Below are 24,297 nucleotides of genomic sequence, written 5' to 3' on the forward strand. Positions count from 1 at the left end.
CTATGCCAGAAAGAATTTAACACAAATACGTTAAAAATTTTTTGTAAAATTCGATAAACCCTACTGAGTTCGACTGACATAAACAGCTGCTGTAAACACACTAGTTGACAGATCGCGCTAATTTTTGGCATCATACTTAAGCGGTCTGGTCTAGAAGCATGAATTTCAGGTAATTTTTAAAGTGTGGTAAAAAAAGGCAATTAATATTTTTACTATCCATTTTTTTCATTAGTTATTTGTTAATTTTAGTAGAGTACAGAAAAAAATTAAAAACTAAAAAAAGTATAAAATTTCAAAAATTATGAGCTGACGAAGTGGGGGTCTCTAAAGCATACCCATGATTTCAATCCTCCTAGTTATCCGAAACCAAAAAAAGATTATTAATCTAGAATAATGTCGCAATGGCCGGAACTACGGAAAAGTGGGAAAAATGTGTTTCACAAAATGGCGACTGCCTGAAAAAAAAGTTTTTTTGGATCACTTTTTCTGACTATTTCGAATTTTTTAAAAATAATAAAAATAAAAAATTTGGGGATGACTTCCAACCATAGACAAGCCTATAAAGAAGACTGTATAAAAATTTCAAGTAAATCGGTCCAGTAGAACCTGAGAAATCGTGGGTATCGTTCCGAAAAACTCACTTTTCAGAAAAACGCGTTTAAAGTTTAGGATACAATTCTAGTGAACACGGACGCCTCGTCACAAAATCGGCTGTATCTCCGAAAATAAATAATTTTGAAAAATCTTTCCAAGGTCATATTTTTGAAAGTCTAAACTTTCAAGATCCTAGACAAGATTACCCCCTTAAGGACAGTTGTACCAACATAGGAAAAAAAATTTGCCTGTCTTCCTTATAAGCGGGAGATGAGAGAAGAAAATGAAGAATTCACGATACTTTCTTGACAGGGTGAACGTCCATCAAAATCATTCAATATACATAGACTAATATCACACCTGCAGCTGATGAAGCTTTTGCTGGCGAGCACGAGCTTTTAAAGCTTTCATGGTGATAATTTGAAAACAACTGTTAAAAGCTTTATTTAAGTAGTAAAGCTCATATTTGGCTTAAAATTAAAGTGGCGATAACATTTCAAACAATAAAATCTAGATTTAAATTAAGTAATTTCAGAAATTTTTTATCAAACGCCCTTCTACCTATACTTTTTAGATATTTGCTTATATTTCATATATTCTATTCTTACAACATAATTTAATAAAAATTTAAAGTAAGTTTGCCAACTACAACACTAGACGCCAATAATATTGTTTTATTACGCAAAGACTATATATGTATTTCTGGCACGTCCCAACGGTTCGGAGCCGATAAGCCGCTGAATTCACAACAGCAACACAAATTAAATCAAACAAAGTAAATGCTAAGCATAGTTCATATTCTAACGCCACAGTTCACGGCCCTGTACAGGGGAGCGGCCGGGGTAAATGCCTTAATGGCTGCGTGTCCTCCAAAAAAAGCTTAAAATGCATTTGAAATAAACTTTCGCAAAAACTAAAAACTATTTGAGCATAAAATACAAACACAACAGCGTACGTGTGCAGCATAAAAACGTGTCACCGGAAAATGTCACGTGTGGCAACATTTGTACGCACCTACATACATAATTAAATGTATTTATTAATAGCAATTTGTATGCATGTAAATGCTTCAAAGCGCTCAACTATTACCATATACCATATAGATAACTAATTTTGTACATATTTACAACTTTACGTACATATATGTATGTCTGTTTGTATTTACGTGCATTTTCGCATTTAGAATTCCGACCACAGTTTTGATAGAAATGAATATGGAAAACTCAATATTTTTTCAATTAATTTCAAAACAACAAAACAAAGCAAAAACAAAACATAAATAAAGGCACATTTAATATAAACGAAACAAATAAGGTAAACCGCACGCCATTTGAATGTGCGACAAAATAGTTATTTGGCACAAACAAACAAAAGCCACAATTGGTTACAAAATCAAAACAGTGTTAAAATTTGTATACCCGCATGTTTTAGTTTTTTTTCTTTTTGCCTTTTTTTCAACTAGTGTTTTTATTAGTGTCGCCTAATCGCAAATGCATAACGCATCGTACTTGCATGCAGGCATATAAACCAGTAGGAAATTTTATAGATGCTTGTTTAACTTAAAGTGGTTCCACACTGAGGTTACTGTGGGAACTCCAGTGTACTATAAATTATTATTAGTTTTTATTTTTTGCAAAACAGATTTATAGGCGCTTTATAAATATAATTTATTCAATTAAGCAGCAAACGGCATAACTTCTTACATATCACTTTATTAATTGACTCAATTAAGCAGCAGTCTGAATAAATTATTTCATGTGAATTTACTAATTGACTCAATAAGGCAGTAATTTTAATAACGTATTCATGTTTTTAATGTCAATTTCCTAATTGACTCAAAAGCAGTCTGATATAATATTTAATATAATATAATAATATAAATTTATTAATTGACTTAATTAAGAACCAATTTTAATAACTTATTTCATGTCAATTTATTACTTGACTCAATTAAAAAGCAATCTAAATAACGTATTTAATCTCAATTTACTAATTTACTCAATTAAGAAACAGTCTGAATAAACTTACTGATTGACTCAATTAAAAAGTCAAAAAACAATAAACAATAAAATCAATAAACAATTTCAGGTACAGTTATTAATTGACTCAATTAAGAAGCAGTCTGAATAACGCATTTAATGTCAATTTACTAATTGACTCAATTAAAGAGCAGTCTGGTTAACGTACTTCATGTCCCTATACTAATTGATTCATTTAAGAAGCTGGCTGAATCACCTATTTCATTTGATTTACTAATTGACTCAATTAAAAAGCAGTGTGAATAAACTATATCATGTCAATTAATTAATTGACTCAATTAAGAAGCAATTTTAATAACGTATTTTATGTTAATTTATTAATTCACTCAATTAATAAGCAGGCTGAACAACTCATTTCATGTCGATTTACTTATTGACTCAATTAAGGGGCTGCCTAAATTTTCTATTATATGCATTAATGCACTCAATTAAATAATTTACTCAAATAAGTTGCCGCATAAAACACTTACTGTATATATTATGCAGACACTTTATGAATTGACTCAATTAAGAATTAATTTATTTTAAACAATTTTTTTAACACACTTTTTTTTAATTAAAAAAAAAAAATTTTTTTTTATTTTAAATCGATATCTCAACAAGTTTTTTGAGTTATTGTCTTCTACATAGGTTTCACGGCTACAAAAGAAACATTTTTTATTATTTGATTTAATTCCGTAATATCTCTAAAATATTATTTTAAAGTTGATCCGAGTAGTCGTTTTGAAGATACATCCTAGAAAAGTTGCGCATTCAGGTCAGCTATATAGACACTTAAAACTTTAAAGGTGTTATTCATCAAACTATGCTTTCAAAGTCGGTTGTCAAGATTTTTCGCAAACTTCTTTACTGATCTTAATGAATTATGCAGGGCTTCGAGATATACTATATATCCTCCATACACATTCTTCGAAAAACAACCTGTTCATCACCCGGCGAGTCACTAGATTACTTCATTTAATATTATTTTTGCTACTGGGTTCTATTTCGTATAATATACACCCAGTGTGTTACTTAAAAAAGCATAATGTTTAGCCTAAACGTACGATTATTGTTCAAAACTCTATCGCGTGTTGTGTACTTTGAGGTGAACAACAACAGATGTCAACAATTATTAATATTTTAACCAAATTACGAGCAATGCAAAACTATCGATTACGGAGTTTCGGGTATAAACAATGCGAATATAAATAAAATAGCGTTTCTAATTATAACATTTTTATCTATAATAGTTCTAAATTAAAGATTCAGCTATTAAGAATAATTAAAAACAGATGTGCGCTAATTAAGGCAAATATATATGTATATGTAAATTCTAATTTAATTTTATTTCGAAAGCCACCATTTTGTCAAAAATCAAAATTTTTATTATTGAATTTATTATTATTATTTATCTGAATCTACCTGGTAAGCTCTATCTCCAAATCGTCGTAAAGCCATGAATTGTCGTACCAAAGTCGTTCACGGTTTTGGATGACAGCCATACACTCCCCTTGGCAATATGGTGTACTATCTCTTTGCCATCGATGCCTTTTCGTGCTGGCACCCAGTATATGTGAAGTCGCTTGTTTCTGGCGGCACTCTCTACTGCTGCACTGCTTCCCAAATCACCTCTAGCCAATATGCGATACGAGGTTACAGCTTCGCCAATAGAAAATACTTCTGATTGAAATATATGGTATATCAGCGTGACTGAATTTACCCATGTCCATCTGTCTGTTTGTCTGTAGATACGCGACTTAATCCATAAGTTTTTGAGACAAACATAGCATTTAGCCATCATACAAACTAACCGATCGAACTCAGTTCTTATCTGGAAAGCTTTTTTATTTAAAATGGTATCCTTATGAAATTTGGCACAAATTAATGCCAAAGGCATTGCTACAATCTCCAAAGAAAAACCCCCGTGTACTATCCATATAACACAATTTTAAATTCCATTTGAATCATTCATTTTCGAGTCCACAATCAATATATACCATATAAAACGTTGCATGAATAGTGCCTTTGAAGTGTGCCAACTATTGACCAAAAACTATCGAAAATCGCACAAGAAGCCAGGCCCACGTGCTTCTTGCGCCTACAGTGGCTAGTGTAGAAAGTAGCAAGTGGCCTGAGTGTGTCCCTTGCTATGTTGATTATATATTGTATTTAAGCCTTTTAAGGTAACTACCCATGAGCGACTTGGCATAGCGCATGACTTGCAGTTGTTGCCAATACCCTTCCCTGCCCACTCGCGGATCCTTGCGGAGTAGTTCCTTTATGGTAAGGGGACCAATTGATAATACTATAATGCCGGTATGTCAAATGTAGATGTAATTGGATGAATACTTCTCCTAGCCCCCATATATCTAGTACAAAGATTTCCGAACTTCGGGTTGATCGTTTGAAGTTGCAATTGTATAAAAGATTCGACTACACCCGAACTAAGCTCTTCCTTACTTGTTTTTTGTTTTATATTATATTTGATACAGTGCTGTAGGGCGCCGAAAAAGTAAAAAGTATAACTTCGCCTTCAACCTCTGTAGGCGTTGATTAAATTGAAAAAAGATTGTCCATAATGCATTTTGTGTTTTTTATGAACTTGTGAAACGTTATCCACACACATGTTTATGAACTTGTGAAACGTTATCCACGCATGTTTTCTGAACTTGTGAAACGTTATCCATATATGTTGATGTTCTTTTTGGAATTTGATGCTACCAGTTTCTCTCTCAGTATTAAGTAATGCATCTGCAGGCTGTGAAATTTGAAGCTTTGTAGGTTTCCATTTAAATGAGAGTTACACTTGTATTCTATTCAAACTGTAATGTAACCTCATTAACCATTATAAGGTTTTTGAGCAAAAATATACTGACTAATATCAAATAAAATTTATTAAATTTGAAAATCTTTATACACAAATGAGCTAAGTGTATCTATTAGTTTGGCTGATTTTGGCTAAATTAAAATTTGAAACACAAACGTATATTCTGATTGTGCAGTAAATCGCTAAATACTGTCGTCAGGCATTTGACTATACGCTTTTGGCTCGTTTTATATGCAATTCACGTAAAATAAATTTCGAAATGCACGTACTAAGAAGCATACTACAAATCTACCATAGCGCTATATGCACGTATGGGTGTAGGTATGCAGCACGGGGCGCCGAAAATAAACGCCGCGACTTGAATGCTTGTCTAAGCGTTTAAATTGTGACGTGTGACTGACGTACTTAGAAGCACACTTGGCATATTAAATGTTGCACCAAAATTGCGCGTCACACGGACACAAACACACACACATGCGCATTTATATTTGGCTATAGCTTATAATAAGTTTCTAACTAAAATGCTTTGCACTCTGCTTGCGGTGGCGTACAAGCGACTCCGTTTGATGTTGAAGTCTGCCCTTAAGTGCGGAGCTGTCAGTTTCAAACTTCAATATTTTTTTTTTAATTATTTTTTACTTGCATTAATTTATTTATGTCTTTTATTTGTGTTGCATGCTTTTTAATTTCTTTAATTGTTGTTTATAGTTATTGTTATTGTACGTCTATGTACATGCTAATGGTGCACGGCCCATGTTAATTGTCCACCAATACTAAACGCGTCAGCTGCTCATTTACTATATGTATATTTCGTACGTGATAAGCGTAAACGTCAGCGGCATGAAAATTATGGTATAAACAACAAGAAAGTATTATTAAAAGTTGTTTTTTAATTGCGATTCCAATGAGGCGGGCAACGGTATTCGTGAAGAAAATCATTACGAGTAAATTATGGAAATATGGACGGCACGTTTTGGCTGTAGTGATGAGTCGTGAAACGATTTAGTTTAATATTTTTGAATAAATTTGGTTTTCTGTGTGAACGTACATACATACCGAAGCTTTAATATACCTTACAGCTGCATTATTATGGAATAAAAGGGTTTAGAAATATATTTAAATACATTATTAGTAATCCAATCTGAACAATTTGTTGAGATATTGCACCGTAGTCTTGCACAATAAGCTGTAGTAAGTTTTTTTTGATGATAATTTGTCAAACAAAAAAGTTTTCCATACAAGGGATGAATTTTGGTCGAACAGTTTGTATGGTAGCTATATGTTATAATGGTTCGATCTGAACAATTTCTTTGCTGATTATACCGCCGCTTTAGGCAATAATTTGTGCCGAATTTCGAGAGGATAACTCTTCAAATGAAAAAGTTTTCCCTACAACAACTGGATTTTGACCGTTCAGTTTGTATGGCAGCTATATGGTATAATGGTCCGATTTGAATAATTTCTTCGGAGATTACACTAATGTTTTGGAAAATAATCTGTGCCGAATTTATTGCAGATATCTTGTGAAATTAAAAGGTTTTCCTTACAAGAACTTTTTTTCATCGTTCATTTTGTATGGCAGCTATATGCTATAGCTCGCCGATCTGAAAAAAATTTTCGGAGATTGTAGTGCTGTCTTGAAAAATTATCTCTGCTGAATTTAGTGCAGAAATCTTCTCAAATAGAACAGGTTTACATACAAAAAATTGATTTTGAGCGGCCGGTTTGTATGAGTGCTATATGCTATAGTAGTATGATCTGAACAATTTTACCAGAGCTTATACCGTTACCTTGTCTGATAACCCATACCAAATTTCGTGTAGCTACCGTGCCAAATAAAGAAGTTTTTCATACAACGACTGGATATTGATCGCTAAGTTTGTATGGCAGCTATATGTTATAGTGGATCAATTTCTGCTGATATTCTATAGTTGTCTTGGACAGTAATACATGTCAAAATTCGCGAAGATATCTCTTCAAATGAAAAAGTTTTCTATACAACGACTGGATTTTGATCAATTAGTTTATATGGCAGCTCTATGCTATAGTGCTCCGATTTGTGCAATATCTTTGGCGATTGTAGCATTGTCTGAAGCAATTATATGTGCCGAATTTAGTGCAGTTAGCTTGTCAATCAAAAAAGTTGTTCATACAAGAGCTTGTTTTTGAACGGTCAGCTTCTATGACAGCTATATGCTATAGTGCTCCGATCTGCACAATATGTTCTGAGATTATAGCGTTGTCTTGGAAAATGAGCTATACCAAATTTTGTGAAAATCATCTGTCAAATAAAAGCGGTTGATTGACGTGATTTCTATCGAAAGTCATTACCACTGCCGCCAATATTTCCAAGCCCTGATTGATGAGCATGTTACACATAGCGCTTTTAAGAAACGAGTTTTAGGCATGTATGTATTCCTTTAACTAACTTTGGCATTACCAGACCAACTCTACCACTCAAAGTTCCCGTTCATAGTAGTATAAATCATTTCGTTTACTTCTACCTTTCTACTACAAATGTATCTCAAGCTCCGGCCTAATTAATGTATAAGCTACAAAATGTATGGCAGTGACAGGCAATGCCTCGTCAAAGTGCTGCCTATGATACAACAACATATGCTAGAGATTTTAATCATTCATGCCTTTAAGTGCTACATTAGTGAGAGAGAAAGGTTAAAAGAATAATGGATTGTAAGCAGCAGTTTTTATGCTTGAAATACAAACACGTGCATGCAATTTTGTTTCGAAATCATTGGAAAACCATTTAGACAAATCAATCATCAATGCTAGCAAGCTAACGTCGTACCCCTTTCACACGAAACATTCATTAATTCATTTACAAAGTCAAAGCCTACACTGAAAATGTCAACCTTCGGTTTCATTAATTATACTTAACTGCAAAAATCTCTGGAAAAATACACATACACCCGCACACACACATGCACGGAGTGTGGCACGTACCATGCAAAGCTTTTCTATTTGAGATAGCCTATCGCACTGATTTGCTTTTCCAACTAATGAACAGCACAGAACTTGCAGGATATCAACATTCACTGCAAATACCAACACACGCAGCATTAAAAGCACCATCGTAATGGCAAATCAAAGTGCCAACTTTAACCCTTTGCTGAACTTTAGCCCGGCTCAGCCCACTGTGCATGGCAGGCAGCAAGCGCTCGCTGCTGGCTGGCTCATCCCATTGGCTTTGTTTGAGCGGAAATTTGACTCAATGCAAAAGTTATATCAGTTGTTTGTCAGTGCCAAAGTACCAAAGTAACTTCGTGGAGATAGTAAATGAAAAGTTTGCTTGTTAAACTTGCCATGAAATAATCGAGGGCAGGTGTGTACCACTGCCACATCCAACCACACACACAACATACATATGTACTTGTGCGTGTATAGCATAGACAGCGAGCACAGGTATCAACGAATAGCGCAGGTATCAACGTCATCGTCGTCGTCGCCGTCGCCGTCACTGTCGTGTGATGAGCCATCAGCCAACAGGCGTAGAGTTGCCAGCGACTGTCTGTGATTATTACATTGTGACATATTTAATTACACTTCAAAAGTTACTAGCGAGAGATATGTGTATCACTATAAGTGTGTATGTGTGTGTGTGTGTGTGCGTAGTTATAAAATGGCTGCAGGCAGGAAGTGGTAGTAGCTGTAGCAGAAGAAAAAATGAAGACAGGATATGCCGGGCGTGTCCTGGTGCATTAAATTAATTAAAAGTTCACTTCATTTCATTTTGCAATGGCACAGCGGTACACATAACTACAGCAAACCAATACAATCACGCTTACTCATATACATATGTAGTACTGCGTATAAATTTCCAAATCTGCGATAAATATTAATGCGAAGAAAAATTAATTGACTGTAAAAGTTTTATTGTAAATGAAAGATAACAAATGCTATGAAATATATCATAGCACTAAGTAGTTATTTAATTATACTATATATACATATATACAGTACGCGACAGAACAATGTATACGCCACCACATTTTTTACCATACTTTGAATATTTCTGCCAAGAGTTCAACAATCAAGAAATTGCGCTTACTAACGGGCTTTTCAATAAGAGCGCCACAAAAAAATGGTTTGGTATATCAATGAAATTCTTTATTCCTTTGAAAGCACATTCGATGCCACTATATATGGAACTCGATTTCTTTTGCATGGTCATCATGGGCACGCTTGCGTAAGTCCAGACGCTGAATCCAATTTCAGACGGTTTCAAGCATAAATCGGCCGTTACTGCTGCAATTTCACCTTCGATATTCGTACAAAGTGTATCAATCATCGTTGGCTTGTTGGCATAGACCATAGACTTGACGTAGCCGCGCAGGAAATAGTCTAACGTCGTCCAATCGCACCGCCAAGGCAGCCAATTGGCTGGTCCATTTCGTGAGATAACACGTTCACCAAACTTGGTTTTCAATAAATCGATTGTGTCACCCGCTTTGTGGCTTGTGGTGCCGTCCTGTTGAAACCACATATTGTCCAAGTCTATAACATCCAATTCGGGCTAAAAAAATTCGGTTATCATTGAGCGGTAGCGATTCCCATTCACAGTAACGTGCCGGTCTGGATCATCACGAAAGAAGTACGGCCCAAAGACATCGCACCAAACCGTAATTTTTTCGGAGTGCAATGGTGACTCATGGAGTATGTGTGTTTTAATGCCTGACCAATAACGCATACTTTGCTTATTGACGAAGCCACTCAGCCAGAAATCAACCTCATCGCTGAAGATGATTTTTGATGAAAATCCGAATCATTTTGTTGATTCAAGTTGTTGCTCAGCCCAATTCACGAACATGCGACGATACTGGTGGTTAAGCGGCTTCAGTTCTTGAATCAATTTGATCTTTTTGCAAAATTCACCACAATGACGTCAGAGAGGTGTCCAACGCTTGAGAACTTGAGAACGATGTGTGAGCGACTAATTTGGGTCTTCCTCAATTGAAGTGCTAGCGGCAGCAATATTCTTGACACTACGGGCACTTCTTTACCTCACTGGAACGGGAACATTTTGTGCCGTGCCTGTGGATTCACATTTTTCCACTATTATTTTCCACACTGGACGTTGCGCTCTTAAAGCTGAGGCCATTGACTATAAAATTCGGTGGTAATTTTAATAATTTCGAGATGTTGGAAGAAAATTTGAATTGAAAAATACAAAAAGCAGAGGAAAAGTTAAGTGAAAAAGTCATGAGGCCTCCAAGTGCATCCAAAGCGCTATAAAGTTCGGAGCTGAAAAAGTGTTAGTTTAGAGTTGTTTTAGCTACATTCTCTACACAGTCTACAGTGTTTTGCGATATAGTATATTTCGATTAAAATCATAATCCTATCATTGTCTGCACAAAGCCCTGCCTAGCATTATATTGAGCATTTATGGCAATAGTTGCATGATAAGCTCGACTGATCTTCTTTTCGTTCCAATAAAAGGTAGGCTTTTAACATTGAATTGATTCAAGGACTTTTGGGATAGAATCGCTTCTTTAGGATTTGTTCGTCAGCTCTGCTTTTTCTGTAGCAAGCTGGAGGTTAAGTATGTGAGTCAAGACCTGTTTGCGTCTCAATCATGGCCTGATTGGGCTTTCTTCGGGCTTTGTCTGTGTCTCGGGCTGTGATTACAGCTGCGCCTAGTCGATTAAATATGATTCGCCTGTCAATTTTAGTATTCCATCAGAACTCTTGTTTTACAGAACTGGGCCTAAAATGAACCCTTGTGCTGTTCTTGACGTAACCTCTATTTGTTGTGATTCCTCTCTAGCCTGGTATAGTAGTTTTTTGTTACTAAGCTAGCTCCTCAACACAGCATTGAGGTAATCGAGGTTTCCAAAACCTTTTTTTAAAGCTTCGATCAAGTCCGCCTATATCGCGGCTATCAATGAAGTTGGCGAACCGGAAGGTCAACTCAAACGAGGCATCAGTGAAAGTGTTCGCACAACGTAGATGTCCCAATTACAAGCGAATAGTTCTGTTGGCGACTTTAAATGTTCGAAACTATTGAAACTATTGAAGGCGTTTCGAACATTTAAAGTCGCCAACAGAACTATTCGCTTGTAATTGGGACATCTACGTTGTGCGACTTCTACACTTTCACTGATGCCTCGTGTAGCGCCTTGAGTTGACCTTCTGGGTCTAAAACCGTTCAGTCTGGGGGAGAGTTCGCCAGCTTCATTGATAGCCGCTTCCAGTCTAAGTTTAAGTAGTCTTTCATAGTACTTTCCCGCTGTGTCGAGCAGGCATAATGGGCGGTATGCTCATGACAAGCTGGGATCCCTTTTCCATTACTGATTAGGACAAGTCGTTGTTTCTTTCGAATTACAGGAAATATTCCAAGTTCGAGACAGACGTTCTACATGTTTAAGAGTACTGCATCCATCTACGGTGATTGTTTTGAGTATTTCTGCTGGAATGCTGTACGGGCCGAGATATTTGTTAGTTTTGAGCTTGCCTGCGGCCAGTTAAGTTTCCTCGAGTGTGAACTGGAGGAATTTTCGAAAGTCTTTGGTGCGTGGAAAGAGTGCTTAACGATGCGATGGACGACATAGATTTTAAAGAATAAATTATTTAAATAAAATCGTTTTAATGCAATATACCCTAGAGCTAAATAGAAAAACAAATAAGGCAATAAATTTCACTTCTCAGAAGTTAAAGTCATTCTGAGTTTCGCATTCATAGGGTATTAATATTTTTGCCGTATACTGCATATTATACCTTTAACTTACTTTTAACTTTTCGCCATTTCAGCGTGGACTTTCTTGAAAATAAACTTTTATAATTTGCAATACAACTGGCACTTAAAGTGTTGCCACATCACATATTCTCTTTACCAGCTGCATGACACTTTGTATTAACCGCATGTCGGTTCTCACGTTTAATTTTACACTGAAGACTAGAGTTTGAAAATTGTGCATTATGAATGCGTCCTACAATGACAAGACGCTATTAAAATCTATTGCAGAAAGGTGTCTTGAAAGACACGAGTGTCATTCACCTTGCCTGGTGGTAGCATTGAGTAGCACTACAATTGAAACAGTGTAAACCATAAAGCACATAGCTTATTCGAAACAGCATGATTTCTTTTCTGATCTGACCTCGAGCGTTGCTGGTTGATTGGGGTAAACCTTTGATTTAACATACCGCCTGATAAAATAATCCGGAGGCATTAAATTTTGACGGCCATTTGCCTAACATATTTCTGGAAATTAACGAGTCGCCAGATCTTGCCCGCAATGTGTCGATGTTTAGACTTGAAATATGAGGCGGCGCACCGGCTTAACGGAAAATGGGATCATCCGCGTATATTCCATCAAATTCTGTGACAAAAAAGTTAGTCAACATCGTCCTACGTGTTAAGAAATTTTGACTATCATAGTCGGTTTTAGCAACCCAAAAACAGCAACAAACGGCCTCTAATATCAGAGTCGCAAAATGATTGTAAACTAGTGTTATTGTCGAGGCCATCGCTACAATCTCTGAAGAAGTTGAAGTTTAGACAATTACAGCATATAGCTGGCAAACTGGCCCGACTAAAAATCAAGCTAAAGATCTGTTTATACGAGTTTATGCCATACCATGAGATCCATGGGTGAGGCGTATTATAGCTTCACTACAACCATAACTTCGCCTGAGTTTCTTCTTGTGTTTACCAATGCGGTGTATTTGTATTCAAAAACTCATCTCAAATTTTTTTGTTTAGTGAAAAATTAATTTGTAAATATTTTTTAATAAAATAAAAATTTCCCATACCGGGAATCGAACCCGGGCCTTCTGGGTGAAAGCCAGATATCCTAGCCACTAGACCATATGGGACCTCTTATCTTATTCACCTAACGCGCAGCAGTTGATGTACGCTTGAATTTGTAGCATTTTTGGCGAAAACACTGACTCAGCATAATAAATTTAAGCGATATTTATATACCCAAATATTCATACTTATATAGTATGTATATGTGTATATCGTCACCTAAAATGCAAAATAATGTAACTTCACTTTTCATAAGTTTAAAGGCGAAAGAAAAACGATAAAATAGAAACCACTCATATTGAAACATAATTTGTGTTGTGGTTATAAAATGGTTATATATTAGTTAGCATACCCTCAAATTGAAATAAAATTTGAGTTTCGGTTATAAAATGGTTATATATTGGTTATTAAATATTTAGTTTTGGTTATAAAGTGGTTATATATTGGTTATCATACACTCATATTTACAAAAAAAATTGAGTTTTGGTTATAAAGTGGTTATATATTGGTTATCATACACTCATATCGATAATAAATTTGAGTTTCGGTTATAAAATGGTTGTATACATATATATTGGTTATCATACAGTTATATTGAAACCTCATTTGAGTTTCGGTTATAAAGTAGTTATACATATATTGGTTATCATACACTCATATTTAAAAAAAAATTGAGTTTTGGTTATAAAATGGTTATATATTGGTTATTAAATATTTAGTTTTGGTTATAAAGTGGTTATATATTGGTTATCATACCCTCATATTGAAAAAAAATTTGAGTTTTGGTTATGAAATGGTTATATATTGGTTATGAAATGTTTATATATTGGTTATTATAACTGACAACGATTTTAAATGCTCTTTGAAGATACGTTGTTTTGCATTTTAGGTGATGATATGTATGTTTTGTTGCTTTATTTATTATTTTTGCTATTTTGTTTTGCTAAATTAAGTGGCTTTTGATTGCTTTGAGCGCTTGACGAGTGGCGCGCATACGAATCTACGCTTTCAAATAATATTTCGTATTTATTTCATTCATCCAAGAACTTGAAAAAATTCGGAAATTTACACAGCTGCTGGCACAAGAGAATCAAAAAGCAGTAGTGTTGATAAAGTATTGTTTTCAAAGCTGCCACGAGCGGACATAAAATCGACATACTTACATATGTACGTACATATGCAGCGAATGTAGCTATCGTTTTTATAATTTCTTATTGCTGAAATAAAAATGCGCAACTTAACAAAATAAACAAAACTGTGAAGCAACACTCGCGCATAGTTCAGCCAATAAACAGCAACATCCATCAAATTGGCAGCGCTTAGGTGGCTGGGTCGTCGAAGTGGTGGCAAGGTGGTGTTAGCGCCACCGAATTGCGATGTCCACATGCAACCATATGTGTATATGTGTGCATGTGTAGGTGTGTGCCTTGACTTGACTTGGCCAAGAGCAGTGCTGACGCACAATCGAAGTACCAAAAACGAAGAAGATCGCGCCAGAAGACGGCAAAGTGGCTTTTCCCTGTTGCTTTTAAAATTATGGGCCAGTAAATTTGGGTCAACAACAACAAAAAGCATGCCGTGTATGTATATATTTATATTATATACATATATATAGTATTTTAATAGCTCGGCAATGTTGATAAACATTTTCATTCGCCATTGCGGCATGCCGTACTATTTTTAACACATTGTTTTTGTTAACAAACGAAATTAGCGTCAACGGCAACATCAACAGTGCCACTAAGCATCTATTTATTGCTTATTTTGTAGCATACGAAATTAATCGTTACTTGATTAAATTTAGAAATGTTTTTGTATATTTCGAAAAATAGATTTTACGCAGTCAACTGAGTTGTCGCAGTGTTTTTATTCTGTTTTCGTTATTTGTCGGCACGTGTACCCCTCTTGACCGCTGACATTCCGAAATGGCATTGCGGTAAGCATTTTTTCACAAGCACTCATTCTTTAGACACATAAATCATTGGCTTTCGTTTAATTGCAATGGAATGTCGAATACTATTTCGTCGCGGTGACTTATGTATCTGCAAATTTCACTTTTTAAAAATATTCAATTTCTGTGTAGATAAGTTTTCTGAACCGTGCCACTCCCCTTAGGGGGCGTATGCATAGTTATCTATGTATATAGCCAGCGCAATATTTCCTTCATATTAGATAATATGAGGCAGCGGATTAAGTATTACTTCATGGGAGAGAGAAAGGCTTTAAATCTTATCTATGATATGGACTGACTGACGCCTAATATACTGTATTTAGTGTTTTCATAATTAGAGCTGACATTTCGCTGACATTTTCCATTTACCAAAGGACTGATACATGAGTGCTGTCAAAATTTCCACCGAAAAACTACCGCCGAGTGAAGTTTGTAACTTTCCCTTACATTTGAAAAACGGGCGCGTTGAAAAAATATGTGCTCATAGTCTTCTATGCACTCTGTACACGCTGTCCGACGGACTAAAGTCGTTAAATCGGAACAGACAGCTTCTAAAGCATCCATATCCACTCAGTATTTAGGTTAGATGGAAGTCTAGGTCCTCATGTCGTCTCTCTAACCACGAATGGATGGATGTCCGCGATTAGTCTGTGGGTCCACCGTCCTTTGGTTGAGGTTTGTCACCTTTGCTGCCACATTGTGATGATTTTGGTTCTCTGTTCTTTTTTTTCGCCTACAGACGTCTCTTCTGCAGAGTTGCTTGATACTTTGTTTGTTTTACCCGAAGCATATGCCAGGTGTTCCTTAAATTATAATTTGAAATCCAATATTACTACCAGATACTTTAGCTGCGGCTGTGAAATAATGTCACATTCCTCTATGATGAGTGATACCCTTTCGTTCACCTTCCTTGTGCTTATGAGCAAAACTTCCGTGTTTTTGCATTTTGAGCTGGAGGGCATCCAGATCTTCAGCCACTGCCACCACTATGAGGTCATTTACATATGCGATTATTTTCACGTTTTTTGGTATACTCCCAACTGGTCTAAAAATATTCCGTCGTACATCAAGTTCCATAGTAGAGGGCATAAGAACGAGCCTTGCGGTACTCTACTAGGCACACAACCAAAGTTACAGCCTGGACAACAGTCGGCAGCGTTAAGCACAGCCAAATTTATAATGTGGACAACAACCCGCGGGGTTGCATTTCAATTTCAACTCGATTTCAATTCGAATAAGAATTAATTTACTAAAACACAAGTTATATTTTGTTTGATAAATCGATCTAAATTAGCGCTTTAATCGAGCAAAGGCCGGTTAATTGATCTATTCACTCCTCTGCTAAAAGGCAATTATGCTGCAGTGTAGCAGAATATCAAAGATGACCCCAATGAGTTCATCCGCCATTGCGCAACAATTGGAGCTATGCCCATCTACGTTATGGAAGATTTTGCGGAAGAATTTTGGTTTGAGTGCTTAAAAAATCCAACTCGCGCACAAATTGAAGCCGAACGTCTATCAACGGCGTCGCACGTTGGGTGCATGACCCCAAATTGAGATGTCCACAGATCTCGCTGTTTACAAGAAAATTTTGTTAAGTGATTAAGATTTTTCCGCTTGAATGGAAACGATAACAAACAAAACTGTCGGATTTGGAGTGATGATGATTCACAAGACAGTGTTATATCCTCAAAAAGTTACTGTTTGGGGTGCTCTTTGAACGAAGGCAATAATTGGTTAATATTTCTTCAAATATGAAGCCGGCTATTATGGCAGTTACAGTCAATGCGAATGCTATAAATTCATCATTAATGACTTTTTCGTGCCTGAAGTGGAGGATGTTGATATGGACGACTTTTTGTTCCAAACAAGACGGCGTTAAATGCTATACAGCAAATGAAAACATCAATTGATTGAAGCAAACTTTTGCAGCGCGTTTTATATCGCATCGTGGACCTGTGGGGTGGTCTCCCATACCGTGCGATTTAACAGCAGTGGATTATAAGCCCGAAAAGATTGACGGCTTCGAAAAGATTATTCGGCTAATATGTGGTGCTGGTCGGAAAAAAGTGTTCGAAAAATTAACTTCTGAATGATGCCTTCCGCGGCGGTCACTTGCCCGAAATCACTTTGAGAAGATGGTTAGGTAAAAAGGAAGGCGCATTATGCGGCCTCACTTAGGCCATAACATTAAAGTATAGGCCTTTTATTACCTCTTGAAAACCAAAACCTCACGACCTTACTTTTTTCAGCCAATCGTACTCCAAAAATGAAATGGAGCGATATTGCCGCAATCTGTTTTTGGTGAGTCCCAACGTTTCTCTTTCGTCTTAATGATTTGTGGTATTAGTTTTCAGTTGATTTCAATCCTTTCATAATATCGTGCGTAGAGTGTTTTTGCGTTGTCTTCTTCGAGCGACCTATTTACCTTGACAACGTAAAACGAGGACTATAAACGGTCGGTTATAGGTAGAGGGGATTTTAGAAAGTTGAAAATCTGAACTGATCCAGGCTTTCAGTTGTTTTACATACCTAATTTTTGTTTCCTAAATATATCTATACCTTGCACAGGGGTATTAACTTTGTTACGAAGTTTGCGACATCTAGAAGGAGACATCGGATACCCAATAAAATGTATAAATGAAGTGCCCAGTCGATTTAGCCACTTTCCTCTCTGTCTTGCCGTCTGTATATAGGTTAACTATGTCCACAGTTTTTGCGCTATCGATCTGAAATTTTGCAAATGTCTTTTGCTGTCGAAGAAGCTACTCATTTGTCAGAACCGCCGATATTGGGCCACTATAGCATATAGCTGTCATACAAACTGATCGATTCAAATCAAGTCCTGGTATAGAAAACTTTTTTATTTGTCAAGATGTCTTGACGAAATTTGGCATGAATTATCACCGATAGTAGCGTTGTAAACTCTGAAATATTGATTCGATCGCACAACTATAACAGATAGCTGTCATACAAACTGAACGATCGAAAACAAGTTTTTGTATGAAATCTTTTTATTTTTTAAAGGTATTATAGCTACGTTGCAAGCAGAGTTAACGTTTTTCTTGTTATTTGTGAACTTATTTTGTGAAGAGTGTTATTCCTCTCTCTATCTCTTCTTTTCTTTGCTGATTTACAATGCGCAATTTGATGTTTTGGTGCATGACAAGTGAATATTTATTTCCTCTAACATCCTTGTTCCAATGCACATAACTTATATTTATTATTTGCATTTATATTTTATATTTTTCCCATTTTAGCTGCGCTCAATGCGTATGACTAATGCTAAACTGGTCAGTGCGTTTGCAGCGATTATGAATGCGTGTGTGGCACGCATGTGTCCGCTGCGTGTTGCAAGTAATTAAATGCATATGGTATTGCATTAGCATGCATGTCATAAGTTGTGCAGATTAAAACGCATTACAGCGCTACACCTCCATACCTAAGCAAAACATACATGCGTGCGCCCCATATACAAGCGTAGACGTGTGTGCGTGCGTGCTTCTAAAGTTGAGGAAAATCGCGCTTGATCCCTACTAAGCATGTTGATGTTTAAAATATGAATTATAAATAGTGGAAAACTCTATAACATATACCACGCATATTTTTAGTTTACACTTTTTTCTAGCGAAACATTTACCGTGATTTGTGGCACGCATGCAGGCGATTATGAAATGTGAATGCGCAGAAAACGGGCAGACAAGCGTCGTAGCTGCGCTGACTTGAGTTATTACTGGACCTTATGGTCTAGAAGCCATACTATACCTTATGGAGTATATATAGGTACCTGCGTACAAGCCTAGGGAGAGAGAGCACTCCCTTGCTAACAATGCGAGCGCTACCCCGCGGCCGGTAAGGTCAACGCGCACGTCACATGTTATTTAATCATATATATTTCTAGCGTTTTTCATGCAATTTCGCTATTGTAGTCAAATTGCAAAATGCCAGTGTGATTATGAATTTTTAATGCCACTACTTCATGTTAAAATTGCAAGGATACGCTCGTAATGTGTGTGTGTCTCTAGCCGCTTCTAAGTGGAACTACCAGCTTTTTTGCTTTTTACTTGGCAAACAAAAAACGTTTTTAATGGCGTGTAATTTCTTAAGGTCTGCCATGAGCCGACTTGTTAGCCCTGCCTTTTGTGCCAACTGCAGCGCTGTGCACACTTTTCTTGCGCTGCCTGCCTCCTGCTCTTGGCCGCCTTTTCGCTGCCTTCCCAACTTTCTTCGCGTTGCATTTGCTTTTCATAGTTTGTTGTGCGCTGCGTTCAAGCAAAGTGTATGCGTAAATAAATTATGAAGCCTCCATTACGGCGTTGCGTGGAAATTTTCTAGCCCGTCGCACCGGTGCGGCAGCTGCATTTGCAACTTGCTGCAGTGTCTCATATGTGGCGTGATTGCGAATTTTCCGCATTTTGCTAAGCGCTTTTATTTTTATAATTTTGCACACACATACAATTATATTTTTTGTTATACCATTGCATATGCATGACACTGGCGGCTTGTTGTTGTTGTTTTAGTTGTCGAAGCGACATGTGGTCACAACGCGGCTAGAAAACCCATTAACAATGCGTGACAGCAAAAACACACGCACTTTGTGCATGCATGTTGCTTTTGTTGTTGCTGTGGCAGTAACTTTGTGGTGAGTCAATGCACTTTGCGTTAGTTTCAAATTGTTAGGAGGAGGTTAGCAATTCGAGTGACAATTCGGCCGGTGGATTGTGGTGCAACTTTGCGCTGGCTGATGATTGTTGGTTAATATGCTAGTTAGTTTTTTTTTGCTTTTAAATAAAAATATTATTTAATTTTTTTAAATATAAATCGCACGCAATTTCAATATTTCTAATTTTTTATAATAAAAATATTATCCCAAATATAACTATAAATTATTTTTATAACTATTTTAAATAATTAAATTTTTTAATCAAAAATTGTACAAATCTAATTATATGTAAATAAAAAAAAATTTTTCATATAAAATTTATTCTTTTTCATATAAAATTTATTTTTTTTCATATAAAATTTATTCTTTTTCATATAAAATTCAGTCATTTTCATATAAATTTATTTTTTTTCATATAAAATTTATTTTTTTTTCATATAAAATTTATTTTTTTCATATAAAATTTATTTTTTTTCATATAAAATTTATTCTTTTTCATATAAAATTTATTCATTTTCATATAAAATTTATTTTTTTTCATATAAAATTTATTTTTTTTCATATAAAATTTATTTTTTTTCATATAAAATTTATTTTTTTTCATATAAAATTTATTTTTTTTCATATAAAATTTATTTTTTCATATAAAATTTATTTATTTTCATATAAAATTTATTTTTTTTTCATATTGGAAACAAATTTCGCATTTGAATGAAAATGTTATTTTATCTTTTAAAATATTAATCGCAAAAAATTTTCATTTTTTTTATATCAAAAATATTATTCGAAACATTATTAAAAATTATTATAATTATTAAAAAATAGTAAAAAAATATGTTTTTATATTAAAACTTATTTCAAAACAATTAAAACAATTTGTTTATAATAATAAATAATTTTTATTTAAAATTAATTAAAAAAAATTAAATTGTTTTAAAAATAAGTTATAATATAAAAAAAATATTTTTTTTGGTTATTTTTCGCATTGAAAAAAATTATTTTAAATGAAAATATGATTTTATCTTTTAGCACACAATTTTTATTAATTAAATTTTTTTATATTTAAAATATTATTCGAAATATTACTAAAAATTACTTCTACTTATTTTTAATAATTTTCATACATTTTTTTTTAATAATATATTTAATTATTTAATTTTTTTTCCTTTAAACATATTGCTTATATTACATTAAATTGTTTTACATTTTTATTATTAATTATATTAAAATATAAATCGTTCACAATTTTCCATAACTTAAATTTTTTTATTTATAATAAAAATATTATTTAAAATATAATTAAAAATTTCTTCAAACTTATTTTTAACGATGTTTATAAATATTTTAAAAATAATTTTTACTAATATTTTGTACGCTTTTTAAAAAAATTTTAATATATGTAAATATTTTTTTTTGCTTTTAAATAAAAATATTATTTAATTTTTTTAAATATAAATCACACACAATCTCAATATTTCTAATTTTTTATAATAAAAATGCTATCCCAATATAACTAAAAATTATTTTTATAATTATTTTAAATAATTAAATTTTTTTTAATCAAAAATATTTATTCGAAATATCATTTTTTTAGGTTTTATAAAGTACATACATATGTCTAATTATTTCTAGCAATTTGGAATATACTAATTATTATTGTATTTATATTATATAATTATATTAATATTTTTAAAAATAATTTTCAATAATATTTTATTTAATTTTAATTTTGTTACTTTAAAAAACATTATTAAAAATTATTTTTTATTAATATTTATAAATTATTGTTAATTTATTTTTTGTAATTTTGAATATTCTAATTGTTTTTAATAATTTTTATAAATATTTTTTAATAATATTATTATATTAAATAAAATATTTTAAATAATTTAACTTCATTGTAAATTTAATATTCATATATAATTAAAATATTTTTTATTTTAATTTAAATGTTTTTCTTTTATTGCAGCTTAATTATATTTGTATGTGCCTTCGAAACTTTTTGCATTTTCGTTAATTAATAAACTCTCGGAAGGAGAACTCAAAAGTGCATTAATTTAACGGAGAACGGTAAGTTTTTTAATAGAATATAAAAATGTTGAGTTATATAAAAACATAATATGATATACATATATAAAAAGTTATAGATATATTTACTATATTTAGAAAAATTGCATAATTTTTTTAAAATTATTTTTGTTAATTTTCGAATTAAAAAATATGATATTACCATATACATATACATACTTTTTCCATACTTTAAATATATAAATAACATTTTTTCACTTCCTTTTTATAATATATTCATTTTTTTCTCCAATTTTGCATAATTCTCAATTTCATAAAATTATGAAAAAAATTCAAGTGCTTTTTTTTCATAAAACCAATATTAAGTTCCGCCTATCCTTTTATATTTTTGTTTTTTGTAAAATTGTTTTCCGCGAAAGGGTTTCTTTGCGCTTATTAATTTCACTTAATTTTTTTAGCGTTTGAACTTTTTAATTATAATACTACAAAGGTTTAAAATTGCCTCTTAATGAAATGCTAATTATGGCACATAAATAATTGAACGTTAAGCCGCTTACCAGAAGCAATTACGTCGGTTTCATATGCATATTATATACCTGGAAAATTAACTAAATCCTCCCAGGAAAAAAGTATTAAAATGATATTTTGCCACGCACACAACTTTGTTGCCAGTTAATAAAAAATTAAAACATAAAAAAATAGTGAAAATACCTGCCAATTAACTAAATAAATTCTATAAACCGTATATTTTTTAGAGAAAAAATCACGGCAACACAGCTTATCGAAAAACTGTTGCAGCTTTGAGGTTAGGTAGTCATCTGGGATTCAGTCAATATAAATTTCTGGTAGCTTCGCTAAGCGAGGACTATATTCCCATTCAATTATGAAAAATTTTAATGAACATATATTTTATGTATTTTTTTAGTCCGAGCAGACTGGACATTTTTCAGCTTATTTTATTGAAATTTCGCTTCATAGAAATAATTAACAAAAAAACATTCATTGCGCCTAAATGTAGGCGATTACTATTTTTTGTGATAAAATTGGGCTTTCTTGATATACATATATATATACCAAAACTAATATTTTAAAAATTAAAATTTTTTTTAAAACCAAATAAAGTGATTTAAGGAAATTCAAATTATTATAATTTTAGATATTATAAAATATATGTTAATATTTAGAATATTATAAAATTATGTTTAAAATTTAAAGGAGATTTGGATAACCGGTTTTGAATAAATATACGTTACGCCCAAAGGTAGGCAATGCCAAATTTGATAGCTAAGAAAAGAGATTTTTAATAGAAATTTTAATGAAATTTGTATACCAAAACTAATGTTTATTACAGTACGCCTAAAGGTAGGCAACGCCGAACTTTATAGAGGTTTTTAATCAAAATTTTGCTCAGATTTGTTTACCAGAACTAATATAATTTAAGATGCAAATAATTTTATAAAAAAGAAAATATTTTTTAAAATTAAGAAAATATTCAAACAGAAATATATATCTTGAAATATTTTAAATTCGGATTTGAAGTCAATTCGGACATTTTTGATATTTTATTTATATCAAAACCAAAACTAATTTTTTAAAAATAAAATTAACATTTTTTAAAAAATAAATGATTTAAATATTCCAAAAAAGTATATTTTTCTAAAATATATTTTAATTCTGATTTAAAGGAAATTAAGATGTTTTCAACTCCTTTTATTTAAAATTTGCTTGGTAGAAACATTAAATAAATATTAATTGCGCCTAAAGGTATGCTATGGTTAAATCTTTTTGAAACCAAAATTGAATTGAAAACTCAATAAACAATAATAACGGGGTTTTAAAATAAAAAATGTAATATTTAAAAATATAACAATTATGAATATTCAAAAATTAAAAAAATAAAATAAAATTTCAATAAAGAATAATAGCGAGTTTTAAAGTTAAAAAATTATAATATAGAAAAAATATAATATTTTTGAATATAATAAAATTTAGCACAATTAATAATTGCGTGAAATAAATATACCAAAACTAATATTATTGAAAACTGAAAAAATTTTGAAGATTTAATTTAAAATATTATGATATTACTTTTAGTATTTGAAAAAGACTCGCATATGAGACAATTGAATGAATTTTGAGTAAAAAGTTTTCGCGCCTAAAGCGATGCTATGCCTAAATTTTTTGAAATTTCTTCGAATGTAATGATTCTTGATTCATGAAGTGAAATATCTCAAAAAAAATATTATTACAACTTAAAAATTAGAAAAAAATTCAATTTTTTAATTTAAAAACTGTTGTATTTTCAAATATTAAAAAATTATTATTAGTATTTTAAAGAGATTTGCAGCTTGAATCATTGAATGAGTTTTGAAAAAAGTTTATTACGCCTAAAGTTATGTTATGTTTAAATTTTCGAAAACCAGTTTTGATCAATATTTGCGTGAAATA

At 32.9% G+C, this 24,297-nt stretch overlaps 1 long non-coding RNA gene and 1 other non-coding gene across 5 annotated transcripts in view; one reads left to right on the forward strand and one right to left on the reverse strand.

The window, feature by feature from the left end:
- LOC126761176 (uncharacterized) overlaps positions 1–24,297 on the forward strand; it is a 302,754-nt gene that overhangs the window by 6,653 nt on the left and 271,804 nt on the right. For all 4 annotated transcript variants that reach the window (XR_007667332.1, XR_007667335.1, XR_007667334.1 and 1 more), the window contains exon 2: positions 21,791–21,891. This is a non-coding gene — a long non-coding RNA (uncharacterized LOC126761176). The remainder of the gene's footprint in view (positions 1–21,790; positions 21,892–24,297) is intronic.
- Positions 13,201–13,272, reverse strand: Trnae-uuc (transfer RNA glutamic acid (anticodon UUC)). The gene has a single exon. It is a non-coding gene; the product is annotated as a tRNA-Glu (tRNA).

This window comes from Bactrocera neohumeralis, chromosome 6 (genome assembly GCF_024586455.1).
Source record: "Bactrocera neohumeralis isolate Rockhampton chromosome 6, APGP_CSIRO_Bneo_wtdbg2-racon-allhic-juicebox.fasta_v2, whole genome shotgun sequence".
NCBI lineage: Eukaryota > Metazoa > Arthropoda > Insecta > Diptera > Tephritidae > Bactrocera > Bactrocera neohumeralis.